Below are 16,973 nucleotides of genomic sequence, written 5' to 3'. Positions count from 1 at the left end.
ATAGTTTCCTAGGTTATAAAACCTTAGATTGTAAATGAAAGAAGTATTAAACATATCAAAACACAATTTTAACACATGAAAATGTTTTTCAAAGATATCATAAGTGATTCATTCAATTAATAGACCTTAGATTGTAAAAGAAGTATTAAACATATCAAAATAAAATTTGAACACATATCAAAACACAATTTCAACACATGAAATTGGTTTTGAAAAGTGTTTTCAATCAATTAATAGCGAAAAGAACAAGTTGCAAACATTTTAGTTAAGTAATAATACGCTTGTTGTCAATAGTTAAGATACTTTTAAACTATTATTATACAGAACATTCACTTTCTTATAGTTTCCTTGGTTATAAAACCTTAGATTTTAAATGAAAGAAGTATTAAACATATCAAAACACAATTTTAACACATGAAATTGATTTTCAATGATATCATAGGTGTTTCAATCAATTAATAGACCTTAGATTGTAAAAGAAGTATTAAACATATCAAAATACAATTTGAACACATGAAATGGTTTTTCAAAGGTACCATAAGTGTTTGAATCAACTAATAGACCTTAGATTGTAAAAAATATATTAAACATATGAAAACACAATTTTAACACATTTGAAATTGTTTTTCAAAGATATTCATCAGTGTTTCAATCAATTAATACACTAAGATTGTAAAAGAAACATTAAAGATATCAAAACACAATTTCAACACATGAAATTGGTTTTGAAAAGTGTTTTCAATCAATTAATAGCGAAAAGAACAAGTTGCAAACATTTTAGTTAAGTAATACGCTTGTTTTCAATAGTTAAGATACTTTTAAACTATTATTATACAGAACATTCACTTTTCTATAGTTTCCTAGGTTATAAAACCTTAGATTGTAGATGAAAGAAGTATTAAACATATCAAAACACAATTTTAACACATGAAATTGTTTTTCAAAGATATCATAAGTGATTCATTCAATTAATAGACCTTAGATTGTAAAAGAAGTATTAAACATATCAAAATAAAATTTGAACACATATCAAAACACAATTTCAACACATGAAATTGGTTTTGAAAAGTGTTTTCAATCAATTAATAGCGAAAAGAACAAGTTGCAAACATTTTAGTTAAGTAATACGCTTGTTGTCAATAGTTAAGATACTTTTAAACTATTATCATACAGAACATTCACTTTCTTATAGTTTCCTAGGTTATAAAACCTTAGATTGTAAATGAAAGAAGTATTAAGCATATCAATACACAATTTTAACACATGAAATTGATTTTCAATGATATCATAAGTGTTTCAATCAATTAATAGACCTTAGATTGTAAAAGAAGTATTAAACATATCAAAATACAATTTGAACACATGAAATGGTTTTTCAAAGGGACCATAAGTGTTTGAATCAACTAATAGACCTTAGATTGTAAAAAATATATTAAACATATGAAAACACAATTTTAACACATTTGAAATTGTTTTTCAAAGATATTCATCAGTGTTTCAATCAATTAATACACTAAGATTGTAAAAGAAACATTAAAGATATCAAAACACAATTTCAACACATGAAATTGGTTTTGAAAAGTGTTTTCAATCAATTAATAGCGAAAAGAACAAGTTGCAAACATTTTAGTTAAGTAATACGCTTGTTTTCAATAGTTAAGATACTTTTAAACTATTATTATACAGAACATTCACTTTTCTATAGTTTCCTAGGTTATAAAACCTTAGATTGTAGATGAAAGAAGTATTAAACATATCAAAACACAATTTTAACACATGAAATTGTTTTTCAAAGATATCATAAGTGATTCATTCAATTAATAGACCTTAGATTGTAAAAGAAGTATTAAACATATCAAAATAAAATTTGAACACATATCAAAACACAATTTCAACACATGAAATTGGTTTTGAAAAGTGTTTTCAATCAATTAATAGCGAAAAGAACAAGTTGCAAACATTTTAGTTAAGTAATACGCTTGTTGTCAATAGTTAAGATACTTTTAAACTATTATCATACAGAACATTCACTTTCTTATAGTTTCCTAGGTTATAAAACCTTAGATTGTAAATGAAAGAAGTATTAAACATATCAAAACACAATTTTAACACATGAAATTGATTTTCAATGATATCATAAGTGTTTCAATCAATTAATAGACCTTAGATTGTAAAAGAAGTATTAAACATATCAAAATACAATTTGAACACATGAAATGGTTTTTCAAAGGTACCATAAGTGTTTGAATCAACTAATAGACCTTAGATTGTAAAAAATATATTAAACATATGAAAACACAATTTTAACACATTTGAAATTGTTTTTCAAAGATATTCATCAGTGTTTCAATCAATTAATACACTAAGATTGTAAAAGAAACATTAAAGATATCAAAACACAATTTCAACACATGAAATTGGTTTTGAAAAGTGTTTTCAATCAATTAATAGCGAAAAGAACAAGTTGCAAACATTTTAGTTAAGTAATACGCTTGTTTTCAATAGTTAAGATACTTTTAAACTATTATTATACAGAACATTCACTTTTCTATAGTTTCCTAGGTTATAAAACCTTAGATTGTAGATGAAAGAAGTATTAAACATATCAAAACACAATTTTAACACATGAAATTGTTTTTCAAAGATATCATAAGTGATTCATTCAATTAATAGACCTTAGATTGTAAAAGAAGTATTAAACATATCAAAATAAAATTTGAACACATATCAAAACACAATTTCAACACATGAAATTGGTTTTGAAAAGTGTTTTCAATCAATTAATAGCGAAAAGAACAAGTTGCAAACATTTTAGTTAAGTAATACGCTTGTTGTCAATAGTTAAGATACTTTTAAACTATTATCATACAGAACATTCACTTTCTTATAGTTTCCTAGGTTATAAAACCTTAGATTGTAAATGAAAGAAGTATTAAACATATCAAAACACAATTTTAACACATGAAAATGTTTTTCAAAGATATCATAAGTGATTCATTCAATTAATAGACCTTAGATTGTAAAAGAAGTATTAAACATATCAAAATAAAATTTGAACACATATCAAAACACAATTTCAACACATGAAATTGGTTTTGAAAAGTGTTTTCAATCAATTAATAGCGAAAAGAACAAGTTGCAAACATTTTAGTTAAGTAATAATACGCTTGTTGTCAATAGTTAAGATACTTTTAAACTATTATTATACAGAACATTCACTTTCTTATAGTTTCCTTGGTTATAAAACCTTAGATTTTAAATGAAAGAAGTATTAAACATATCAAAACACAATTTTAACACATGAAATTGATTTTCAATGATATCATAAGTGTTTCAATCAATTAATAGACCTTAGATTGTAAAAGAAGTATTAAACATATCAAAATACAATTTGAACACATGAAATGGTTTTTCAAAGGTACCATAAGTGTTTGAATCAACTAATAGACCTTAGATTGTAAAAAATATATTAAACATATGAAAACACAATTTTAACACATTTGAAATTGTTTTTCAAAGATATTCATCAGTGTTTCAATCAATTAATACACTAAGATTGTAAAAGAAACATTAAAGATATCAAAACACAATTTCAACACATGAAATTGGTTTTGAAAAGTGTTTTCAATCAATTAATAGCGAAAAGAACAAGTTGCAAACATTTTAGTTAAGTAATACGCTTGTTTTCAATAGTTAAGATACTTTTAAACTATTATTATACAGAACATTCACTTTTCTATAGTTTCCTAGGTTATAAAACCTTAGATTGTAGATGAAAGAAGTATTAAACATATCAAAACACAATTTTAACACATGAAATTGTTTTTCAAAGATATCATAAGTGATTCATTCAATTAATAGACCTTAGATTGTAAAAGAAGTATTAAACATATCAAAATAAAATTTGAACACATATCAAAACACAATTTCAACACATGAAATTGGTTTTGAAAAGTGTTTTCAATCAATTAATAGCGAAAAGAACAAGTTGCAAACATTTTAGTTAAGTAATACGCTTGTTGTCAATAGTTAAGATACTTTTAAACTATTATCATACAGAACATTCACTTTCTTATAGTTTCCTAGGTTATAAAACCTTAGATTGTAAATGAAAGAAGTATTAAGCATATCAAAACACAATTTTAACACATGAAATTGATTTTCAATGATATCATAAGTGTTTCAATCAATTAATAGACCTTAGATTGTAAAAGAAGTATTAAACATATCAAAATACAATTTGAACACATGAAATGGTTTTTCAAAGGTACCATAAGTGTTTGAATCAACTAATAGACCTTAGATTGTAAAAAATATATTAAACATATGAAAACACAATTTTAACACATTTGAAATTGTTTTTCAAAGATATTCATCAGTGTTTCAATCAATTAATACACTAAGATTGTAAAAGAAACATTAAAGATATCAAAACACAATTTCAACACATGAAATTGGTTTTGAAAAGTGTTTTCAATCAATTAATAGCGAAAAGAACAAGTTGCAAACATTTTAGTTAAGTAATACGCTTGTTTTCAATAGTTAAGATACTTTTAAACTATTATTATACAGAACATTCACTTTTCTATAGTTTCCTAGGTTATAAAACCTTAGATTGTAGATGAAAGAAGTATTAAACATATCAAAACACAATTTTAACACATGAAATTGTTTTTCAAAGATATCATAAGTGATTCATTCAATTAATAGACCTTAGATTGTAAAAGAAGTATTAAACATATCAAAATAAAATTTGAACACATATCAAAACACAATTTCAACACATGAAATTGGTTTTGAAAAGTGTTTTCAATCAATTAATAGCGAAAAGAACAAGTTGCAAACATTTTAGTTAAGTAATACGCTTGTTGTCAATAGTTAAGATACTTTTAAACTATTATCATACAGAACATTCACTTTCTTATAGTTTCCTAGGTTATAAAACCTTAGATTGTAAATGAAAGAAGTATTAAACATATCAAAACACAATTTTAACACATGAAATTGATTTTCAATGATATCATAAGTGTTTCAATCAATTAATAGACCTTAGATTGTAAAAGAAGTATTAAACATATCAAAATACAATTTGAACACATGAAATGGTTTTTCAAAGGTACCATAAGTGTTTGAATCAACTAATAGACCTTAGATTGTAAAAAATATATTAAACATATGAAAACACAATTTTAACACATTTGAAATTGTTTTTCAAAGATATTCATCAGTGTTTCAATCAATTAATACACTAAGATTGTAAAAGAAACATTAAAGATATCAAAACACAATTTCAACACATGAAATTGGTTTTGAAAAGTGTTTTCAATCAATTAATAGCGAAAAGAACAAGTTGCAAACATTTTAGTTAAGTAATACGCTTGTTTTCAATAGTTAAGATACTTTTAAACTATTATTATACAGAACATTCACTTTTCTATAGTTTCCTAGGTTATAAAACCTTAGATTGTAGATGAAAGAAGTATTAAACATATCAAAACACAATTTTAACACATGAAATTGTTTTTCAAAGATATCATAAGTGATTCATTCAATTAATAGACCTTAGATTGTAAAAGAAGTATTAAACATATCAAAATAAAATTTGAACACATATAAAAACACAATTTCAACACATGAAATTGGTTTTGAAAAGTGTTTTCAATCAATTAATAGCGAAAAGAACAAGTTGCAAACATTTTAGTTAAGTAATACGCTTGTTGTCAATAGTTAAGATACTTTTAAACTATTATCATACAGAACATTCACTTTCTTATAGTTTCCTAGGTTATAAAACCTTAGATTGTAAATGAAAGAAGTATTAAACATATCAAAACACAATTTTAACACATGAAAATGTTTTTCAAAGATATCATAAGTGATTCATTCAATTAATAGACCTTAGATTGTAAAAGAAGTATTAAACATATCAAAATAAAATTTGAACACATATCAAAACACAATTTCAACACATGAAATTGGTTTTGAAAAGTGTTTTCAATCAATTAATAGCGAAAAGAACAAGTTGCAAACATTTTAGTTAAGTAATAATACGCTTGTTGTCAATAGTTAAGATACTTTTAAACTATTATTATACAGAACATTCACTTTCTTATAGTTTCCTTGGTTATAAAACCTTAGATTTTAAATGAAAGAAGTATTAAACATATCAAAACACAATTTTAACACATGAAATTGATTTTCAATGATATCATAAGTGTTTCAATCAATTAAGAGACCTTAGATTGTAAAAGAAGTATTAAACATATCAAAATACAATTTGAACACATGAAATGGTTTTTCAAAGGTACCATAAGTGTTTGAATCAACTAATAGACCTTAGATTGTAAAAAATATATTAAACATATGAAAACACAATTTTAACACATTTGAAATTGTTTTTCAAAGATATTCATCAGTGTTTCAATCAATTAATACACTAAGATTGTAAAAGAAACATTAAAGATATCAAAACACAATTTCAACACATGAAATTGGTTTTGAAAAGTGTTTTCAATCAATTAATAGCGAAAAGAACAAGTTGCAAACATTTTAGTTAAGTAATACGCTTGTTTTCAATAGTTAAGATACTTTTAAACTATTATCATACAGAACATTCACTTTTCTATAGTTTCCTAGGTTATAAAACCTTAGATTGTAGATGAAAGAAGTATTAAACATATCAAAACACAATTTTAACACATGAAATTGTTTTTCAAAGATATCATAAGTGATTCATTCAATTAATAGACCTTAGATTGTAAAAGAAGTATTAAACATATCAAAATAAAATTTGAACACATATCAAAACACAATTTCAACACATGAAATTGGTTTTGAAAAGTGTTTTCAATCAATTAATAGCGAAAAGAACAAGTTGCAAACATTTTAGTTAAGTAATACGCTTGTTGTCAATAGTTAAGATACTTTTAAACTATTATCATGCAGAACATTCACTTTCTTATAGTTTCCTAGGTTATAAAACCTTAGATTGTAAATGAAAGAAGTATTAAACATATCAAAACACAATTTTAACACATGAAAATGTTTTTCAAAGATATCATAAGTGATTCATTCAATTAATAGACCTTAGATTGTAAAAGAAGTATTAAACATATCAAAATAAAATTTGAACACATATCAAAACACAATTTCAACACATGAAATTGGTTTTGAAAAGTGTTTTCAATCAATTAATAGCGAAAAGAACAAGTTGCAAACATTTTAGTTAAGTAATACGCTTGTTGTCAATAGTTAAGATACTTTTAAACTATTATCATACAGAACATTCACTTTCTTATAGTTTCCTAGGTTATAAAACCTTAGATTGTAAATGAAAGAAGTATTAAACATATCAAAACACAATTTTAACACATGAAATTGATTTTCAATGATATCATAAGTGTTTCAATCAATTAATAGACCTTAGATTGTAAAAGAAGTATTAAACATATCAAAATACAATTTGAACACATGAAATGGTTTTTCAAAGGTACCATAAGTGTTTGAATCAACTAATAGACCTTAGATTGTAAAAAATATATTAAACATATGAAAACACAATTTTAACACATTTGAAATTGTTTTTCAAAGATATTCATCAGTGTTTCAATCAATTAATACACTAAGATTGTAAAAGAAACATTAAAGATATCAAAACACAATTTCAACACATTAAATTGGTTTTGAAAAGTGTTTTCAATCAATTAATAGCGAAAAGAACAAGTTGCAAACATTTTAGTTAAGTAATACGCTTGTTTTTAATAGTTAAGATACTTTTAAACTATTATTATACAGAACATTCACTTTTCTATAGTTTCCTAGGTTATAAAACCTTAGATTGTAGATGAAAGAAGTATTAAACATATCAAAACACAATTTTAACACATGAAATTGTTTTTCAAAGATATCATAAGTGATTCATTCAATTAATAGACCTTAGATTGTAAAAGAAGTATTAAACATATCAAAATAAAATTTGAACACATATCAAAACACAATTTCAACACATGAAATTGGTTTTGAAAAGTGTTTTCAATCAATTAATAGCGAAAAGAACAAGTTGCAAACATTTTAGTTAAGTAATACGCTTGTTGTCAATAGTTAAGATACTTTTAAACTATTATCATACAGAACATTCACTTTCTTATAGTTTCCTAGGTTATAAAACCTTAGATTGTAAATGAAAGAAGTATTAAACATATCAAAACACAATTTTAACACATGAAAATGTTTTTCAAAGATATCATAAGTGATTCATTCAATTAATAGACCTTAGATTGTAAAAGAAGTATTAAACATATCAAAATAAAATTTGAACACATATCAAAACACAATTTCAACACATGAAATTGGTTTTGAAAAGTGTTTTCAATCAATTAATAGCGAAAAGAACAAGTTGCAAACATTTTAGTTAAGTAATACGCTTGTTGTCAATAGTTAAGATACTTTTAAACTATTATCATACAGAACATTCACTTTCTTATAGTTTCCTAGGTTATAAAACCTTAGATTGTAAATGAAAGAAGTATTAAACATATCAAAACACAATTTTAACACATGAAATTGATTTTCAATGATATCATAAGTGTTTCAATCAATTAATAGACCTTAGATTGTAAAAGAAGTATTAAACATATCAAAATACAATTTGAACACATGAAATGGTTTTTCAAAGGTACCATAAGTGTTTGAATCAACTAATAGACCTTAGATTGTAAAAAATATATTAAACATATGAAAACACAATTTTAACACATTTGAAATTGTTTTTCAAAGATATTCATCAGTGTTTCAATCAATTAATACACTAAGATTGTAAAAGAAACATTAAAGATATCAAAACACAATTTCAACACATGAAATTGGTTTTGAAAAGTGTTTTCAATCAATTAATAGCGAAAAGAACAAGTTGCAAACATTTTAGTTAAGTAATACGCTTGTTTTCAATAGTTAAGATACTTTTAAACTATTATTATACAGAACATTCACTTTTCTATAGTTTCCTAGGTTATAAAACCTTAGATTGTAGATGAAAGAAGTATTAAACATATCAAAACACAATTTTAACACATGAAATTGTTTTTCAAAGATATCATAAGTGATTCATTCAATTAATAGACCTTAGATTGTAAAAGAAGTATTAAACATATCAAAATAAAATTTGAACACATATCAAAACACAATTTCAACACATGAAATTGGTTTTGAAAAGTGTTTTCAATCAATTAATAAAAAAAAGAACAAGTTGCAAACATTTTAGTTAAGTAATACGCTTGTTGTCAATAGTTAAGATACTTTTAAACTATTATCATGCAGAACATTCACTTTCTTATAGTTTCCTAGGTTATAAAACCTTAGATTGTAAATGAAAGAAGTATTAAACATATCAAAACACAATTTTAACACATGAAAATGTTTTTCAAAGATATCATAAGTGATTCATTCAATTAATAGACCTTAGATTGTAAAAGAAGTATTAAACATATCAAAATAAAATTTGAACACATATCAAAACACAATTTCAACACATGAAATTGGTTTTGAAAAGTGTTTTCAATCAATTAATAGCGAAAAGAACAAGTTGCAAACATTTTAGTTAAGTAATACGCTTGTTGTCAATAGTTAAGATACTTTTAAACTATTATCATACAGAACATTCACTTTTCTATAGTTTCCTAGGTTATAAAACCTTAGATTGTAGATGAAAGAAGTATTAAACATATCAAAACACAATTTTAACACATGAAATTGTTTTTCAAAGATATCATAAGTGATTCATTCAATTAATAGACCTTAGATTGTAAAAGAAGTATTAAACATATCAAAATAAAATTTGAACACATATCAAAACACAATTTCAACACATGAAATTGGTTTTGAAAAGTGTTTTCAATCAATTAATAGCGAAAAGAACAAGTTGCAAACATTTTAGTTAAGTAATAATACGCTTGTTGTCAATAGTTAAGATACTTTTAAACTATTATTATACAGAACATTCACTTTCTTATAGTTTCCTTGGTTATAAAACCTTAGATTTTAAATGAAAGAAGTATTAAACATATCAAAACACAATTTTAACACATGAAATTGATTTTCAATGATATCATAAGTGTTTCAATCAATTAATAGACCTTAGATTGTAAAAGAAGTATTAAACATATCAAAATACAATTTGAACACATGAAATGGTTTTTCAAAGGTACCATAAGTGTTTGAATCAACTAATAGACCTTAGATTGTAAAAAATATATTAAACATATGAAAACACAATTTTAACACATTTGAAATTGTTTTTCAAAGATATTCATCAGTGTTTCAATCAATTAATACACTAAGATTGTAAAAGAAACATTAAAGATATCAAAACACAATTTCAACACATGAAATTGGTTTTGAAAAGTGTTTTCAATCAATTAATAGCGAAAAGAACATGTTGCAAACATTTTAGTTAAGTAATACGCTTGTTTTCAATAGTTAAGATACTTTTAAACTATTATTATACAGAACATTCACTTTTCTATAGTTTCCTAGGTTATAAAACCTTAGATTGTAGATGAAAGAAGTATTAAACATATCAAAACACAATTTTAACACATGAAATTGTTTTTCAAAGATATCATAAGTGATTCATTCAATTAATAGACCTTAGATTGTAAAAGAAGTATTAAACATATCAAAATAAAATTTGAACACATATCAAAACACAATTTCAACACATGAAATTGGTTTTGAAAAGTGTTTTCAATCAATTAATAGCGAAAAGAACAAGTTGCAAACATTTTAGTTAAGTAATAATACGCTTGTTGTCAATAGTTAAGATACTTTTAAACTATTATTATACAGAACATTCACTTTCTTATAGTTTCCTTGGTTATAAAACCTTAGATTTTAAATGAAAGAAGTATTAAACATATCAAAACACAATTTTAACACATGAAATTGATTTTCAATGATATCATAAGTGTTTCAATCAATTAATAGACCTTAGATTGTAAAAGAAGTATTAAACATATCAAAATACAATTTGAACACATGAAATGGTTTTTCAAAGGTACCATAAGTGTTTGAATCAACTAATAGACCTTAGATTGTAAAAAATATATTAAACATATGAAAACACAATTTTAACACATTTGAAATTGTTTTTCAAAGATATTCATCAGTGTTTCAATCAATTAATACACTAAGATTGTAAAAGAAACATTAAAGATATCAAAACACAATTTCAACACATGAAATTGGTTTTGAAAAGTGTTTTCAATCAATTAATAGCGAAAAGAACAAGTTGCAAACATTTTAGTTAAGTAATACGCTTGTTTTCAATAGTTAAGATACTTTTAAACTATTATTATACAGAACATTCACTTTTCTATAGTTTCCTAGGTTATAAAACCTTAGATTGTAGATGAAAGAAGTATTAAACATATCAAAACACAATTTTAACACATGAAATTGTTTTTCAAAGATATCATAAGTGATTCATTCAATTAATAGACCTTAGATTGTAAAAGAAGTATTAAACATATCAAAATAAAATTTGAACACATATCAAAACACAATTTCAACACATGAAATTGGTTTTGAAAAGTGTTTTCAATCAATTAATAGCGAAAAGAACAAGTTGCAAACATTTTAGTTAAGTAATACGCTTGTTGTCAATAGTTAAGATACTTTTAAACTATTATCATACAGAACATTCACTTTCTTATAGTTTCCTAGGTTATAAAACCTTAGATTGTAAATGAAAGAAGTATTAAACATATCAAAACACAATTTTAACACATGAAAATGTTTTTCAAAGATATCATAAGTGATTCATTCAATTAATAGACCTTAGATTGTAAAAGAAGTATTAAACATATCAAAATAAAATTTGAACACATATCAAAACACAATTTCAACACATGAAATTGGTTTTGAAAAGTGTTTTCAATCAATTAATAGCGAAAAGAACAAGTTGCAAACATTTTAGTTAAGTAATAATACGCTTGTTGTCAATAGTTAAGATACTTTTAAACTATTATTATACAGAACATTCACTTTCTTATAGTTTCCTTGGTTATAAAACCTTAGATTTTAAATGAAAGAAGTATTAAACATATCAAAACACAATTTTAACACATGAAATTGATTTTCAATGATATCATAAGTGTTTCAATCAATTAATAGACCTTAGATTGTAAAAGAAGTATTAAACATATCAAAATACAATTTGAACACATGAAATGGTTTTTCAAAGGTACCATAAGTGTTTGAATCAACTAATAGACCTTAGATTGTAAAAAATATATTAAACATATGAAAACACAATTTTAACACATTTGAAATTGTTTTTCAAAGATATTCATCAGTGTTTCAATCAATTAATACACTAAGATTGTAAAAGAAACATTAAAGATATCAAAACACAATTTCAACACATGAAATTGGTTTTGAAAAGTGTTTTCAATCAATTAATAGCGAAAAGAACAAGTTGCAAACATTTTAGTTAAGTAATACGCTTGTTTTCAATAGTTAAGATACTTTTAAACTATTATTATACAGAACATTCACTTTTCTATAGTTTCCTAGGTTATAAAACCTTAGATTGTAGATGAAAGAAGTATTAAACATATCAAAACACAATTTTAACACATGAAATTGTTTTTCAAAGATATCATAAGTGATTCATTCAATTAATAGACCTTAGATTGTAAAAGAAGTATTAAACATATCAAAATAAAATTTGAACACATATCAAAACACAATTTCAACACATGAAATTGGTTTTGAAAAGTGTTTTCAATCAATTAATAGCGAAAAGAACAAGTTGCAAACATTTTAGTTAAGTAATACGCTTGTTGTCAATAGTTAAGATACTTTTAAACTATTATCATACAGAACATTCACTTTCTTATAGTTTCCTAGGTTATAAAACCTTAGATTGTAAATGAAAGAAGTATTAAGCATATCAAAACACAATTTTAACACATGAAATTGATTTTCAATGATATCATAAGTGTTTCAATCAATTAATAGACCTTAGATTGTAAAAGAAGTATTAAACATATCAAAATACAATTTGAACACATGAAATGGTTTTTCAAAGGTACCATAAGTGTTTGAATCAACTAATAGACCTTAGATTGTAAAAAATATATTAAACATATGAAAACACAATTTTAACACATTTGAAATTGTTTTTCAAAGATATTCATCAGTGTTTCAATCAATTAATACACTAAGATTGTAAAAGAAACATTAAAGATATCAAAACACAATTTCAACACATGAAATTGGTTTTGAAAAGTGTTTTCAATCAATTAATAGCGAAAAGAACAAGTTGCAAACATTTTAGTTAAGTAATACGCTTGTTTTCAATAGTTAAGATACTTTTAAACTATTATTATACAGAACATTCACTTTTCTATAGTTTCCTAGGTTATAAAACCTTAGATTGTAGATGAAAGAAGTATTAAACATATCAAAACACAATTTTAACACATGAAATTGTTTTTCAAAGATATCATAAGTGATTCATTCAATTAATAGACCTTAGATTGTAAAAGAAGTATTAAACATATCAAAATAAAATTTGAACACATATCAAAACACAATTTCAACACATGAAATTGGTTTTGAAAAGTGTTTTCAATCAATTAATAGCGAAAAGAACAAGTTGCAAACATTTTAGTTAAGTAATACGCTTGTTGTCAATAGTTAAGATACTTTTAAACTATTATCATACAGAACATTCACTTTCTTATAGTTTCCTAGGTTATAAAACCTTAGATTGTAAATGAAAGAAGTATTAAACATATCAAAACACAATTTTAACACATGAAATTGATTTTCAATGATATCATAAGTGTTTCAATCAATTAATAGACCTTAGATTGTAAAAGAAGTATTAAACATATCAAAATACAATTTGAACACATGAAATGGTTTTTCAAAGGTACCATAAGTGTTTGAATCAACTAATAGACCTTAGATTGTAAAAAATATATTAAACATATGAAAACACAATTTTAACACATTTGAAATTGTTTTTCAAAGATATTCATCAGTGTTTCAATCAATTAATACACTAAGATTGTAAAAGAAACATTAAAGATATCAAAACACAATTTCAACACATGAAATTGGTTTTGAAAAGTGTTTTCAATCAATTAATAGCGAAAAGAACAAGTTGCAAACATTTTAGTTAAGTAATACGCTTGTTTTCAATAGTTAAGATACTTTTAAACTATTATTATACAGAACATTCACTTTTCTATAGTTTCCTAGGTTATAAAACCTTAGATTGTAGATGAAAGAAGTATTAAACATATCAAAACACAATTTTAACACATGAAATTGTTTTTCAAAGATATCATAAGTGATTCATTCAATTAATAGACCTTAGATTGTAAAAGAAGTATTAAACATATCAAAATAAAATTTGAACACATATCAAAACACAATTTCAACACATGAAATTGGTTTTGAAAAGTGTTTTCAATCAATTAATAGCGAAAAGAACAAGTTGCAAACATTTTAGTTAAGTAATACGCTTGTTGTCAATAGTTAAGATACTTTTAAACTATTATCATGCAGAACATTCACTTTCTTATAGTTTCCTAGGTTATAAAACCTTAGATTGTAAATGAAAGAAGTATTAAACATATCAAAACACAATTTTAACACATGAAAATGTTTTTCAAAGATATCATAAGTGATTCATTCAATTAATAGACCTTAGATTGTAAAAGAAGTATTAAACATATCAAAATAAAATTTGAACACATATCAAAACACAATTTCAACACATGAAATTGGTTTTGAAAAGTGTTTTCAATCAATTAATAGCGAAAAGAACAAGTTGCAAACATTTTAGTTAAGTAATACGCTTGTTGTCAATAGTTAAGATACTTTTAAACTATTATCATACAGAACATTCACTTTTCTATAGTTTCCTAGGTTATAAAACCTTAGATTGTAGATGAAAGAAGTATTAAACATATCAAAACACAATTTTAACACATGAAATTGTTTTTCAAAGATATCATAAGTGATTCATTCAATTAATAGACCTTAGATTGTAAAAGAAGTATTAAACATATCAAAATAAAATTTGAACACATATCAAAACACAATTTCAACACATGAAATTGGTTTTGAAAAGTGTTTTCAATCAATTAATAGCGAAAAGAACAAGTTGCAAACATTTTAGTTAAGTAATAATACGCTTGTTGTCAATAGTTAAGATACTTTTAAACTATTATCATACAGAACATTCACTTTCTTATAGTTTCCTTGGTTATAAAACCTTAGATTTTAAATGAAAGAAGTATTAAACATATCAAAACACAATTTTAACACATGAAATTGATTTTCAATGATATCATAAGTGTTTCAATCAATTAATAGACCTTAGATTGTAAAAGAAGTATTAAACATATCAAAATACAATTTGAACACATGAAATGGTTTTTCAAAGGTACCATAAGTGTTTGAATCAACTAATAGACCTTAGATTGTAAAAAATATATTAAACATATGAAAACACAATTTTAACACATTTGAAATTGTTTTTCAAAGATATTCATCAGTGTTTCAATCAATTAATACACTAAGATTGTAAAAGAAACATTAAAGATATCAAAACACAATTTCAACACATGAAATTGGTTTTGAAAAGTGTTTTCAATCAATTAATAGCGAAAAGAACAAGTTGCAAACATTTTAGTTAAGTAATACGCTTGTTTTCAATAGTTAAGATACTTTTAAACTATTATTATACAGAACATTCACTTTTCTATAGTTTCCTAGGTTATAAAACCTTAGATTGTAGATGAAAGAAGTATTAAACATATCAAAACACAATTTTAACACATGAAATTGTTTTTCAAAGATATCATAAGTGATTCATTCAATTAATAGACCTTAGATTGTAAAAGAAGTATTAAACATATCAAAATAAAATTTGAACACATATCAAAACACAATTTCAACACATGAAATTGGTTTTGAAAAGTGTTTTCAATCAATTAATAGCGAAAAGAACAAGTTGCAAACATTTTAGTTAAGTAATACTCTTGTTGTCAATAGTTAAGATACTTTTAAACTATTATCATGCAGAACATTCACTTTCTTATAGTTTCCTAGGTTATAAAACCTTAGATTGTAAATGAAAGAAGTATTAAACATATCAAAACACAATTTTAACACATGAAAATGTTTTTCAAAGATATCATAAGTGATTCATTCAATTAATAGACCTTAGATTGTAAAAGAAGTATTAAACATATCAAAATAAAATTTGAACACATATCAAAACACAATTTCAACACATGAAATTGGTTTTGAAAAGTGTTTTCAATCAATTAATAGCGAAAAGAACAAGTTGCAAACATTTTAGTTAAGTAATACGCTTGTTGTCAATAGTTAAGATACTTTTAAACTATTATCATACAGAACATTCACTTTCTTATAGTTTCCTAGGTTATAAAACCTTAGATTGTAAATGAAAGAAGTATTAAACATATCAAAACACAATTTTAACACATGAAATTGATTTTCAATGATATCATAAGTGTTTCAATCAATTAATAGACCTTAGATTGTAAAAGAAGTATTAAACATATCAAAATACAATTTGAACACATGAAATGGTTTTTCAAAGGTACCATAAGTGTTTGAATCAACTAATAGACCTTAGATTGTAAAAAATATATTAAACATATGAAAACACAATTTTAACACATTTGAAATTGTTTTTCAAAGATATTCATCAGTGTTTCAATCAATTAATACACTAAGATTGTAAAAGAAACATTAAAGATATCAAAACACAATTTCAACACATTAAATTGGTTTTGAAAAGTGTTTTCAATCAATTAATAGCGAAAAGAACAAGTTGCAAACATTTTAGTTAAGTAATACGCTTGTTTTCAATAGTTAAGATACTTTTAAACTATTATTATACAGAACATTCACTTTTCTATAGTTTC

This window comes from Phaseolus vulgaris, chromosome 10 (assembly GCF_051622355.1).
Source record: "Phaseolus vulgaris cultivar YP4 chromosome 10, ASM5162235v1, whole genome shotgun sequence".
NCBI classification, from domain to species: Eukaryota; Viridiplantae; Streptophyta; class Magnoliopsida; order Fabales; family Fabaceae; genus Phaseolus; species Phaseolus vulgaris.
Note: the sequence above shows the minus strand (reverse complement) of the source record.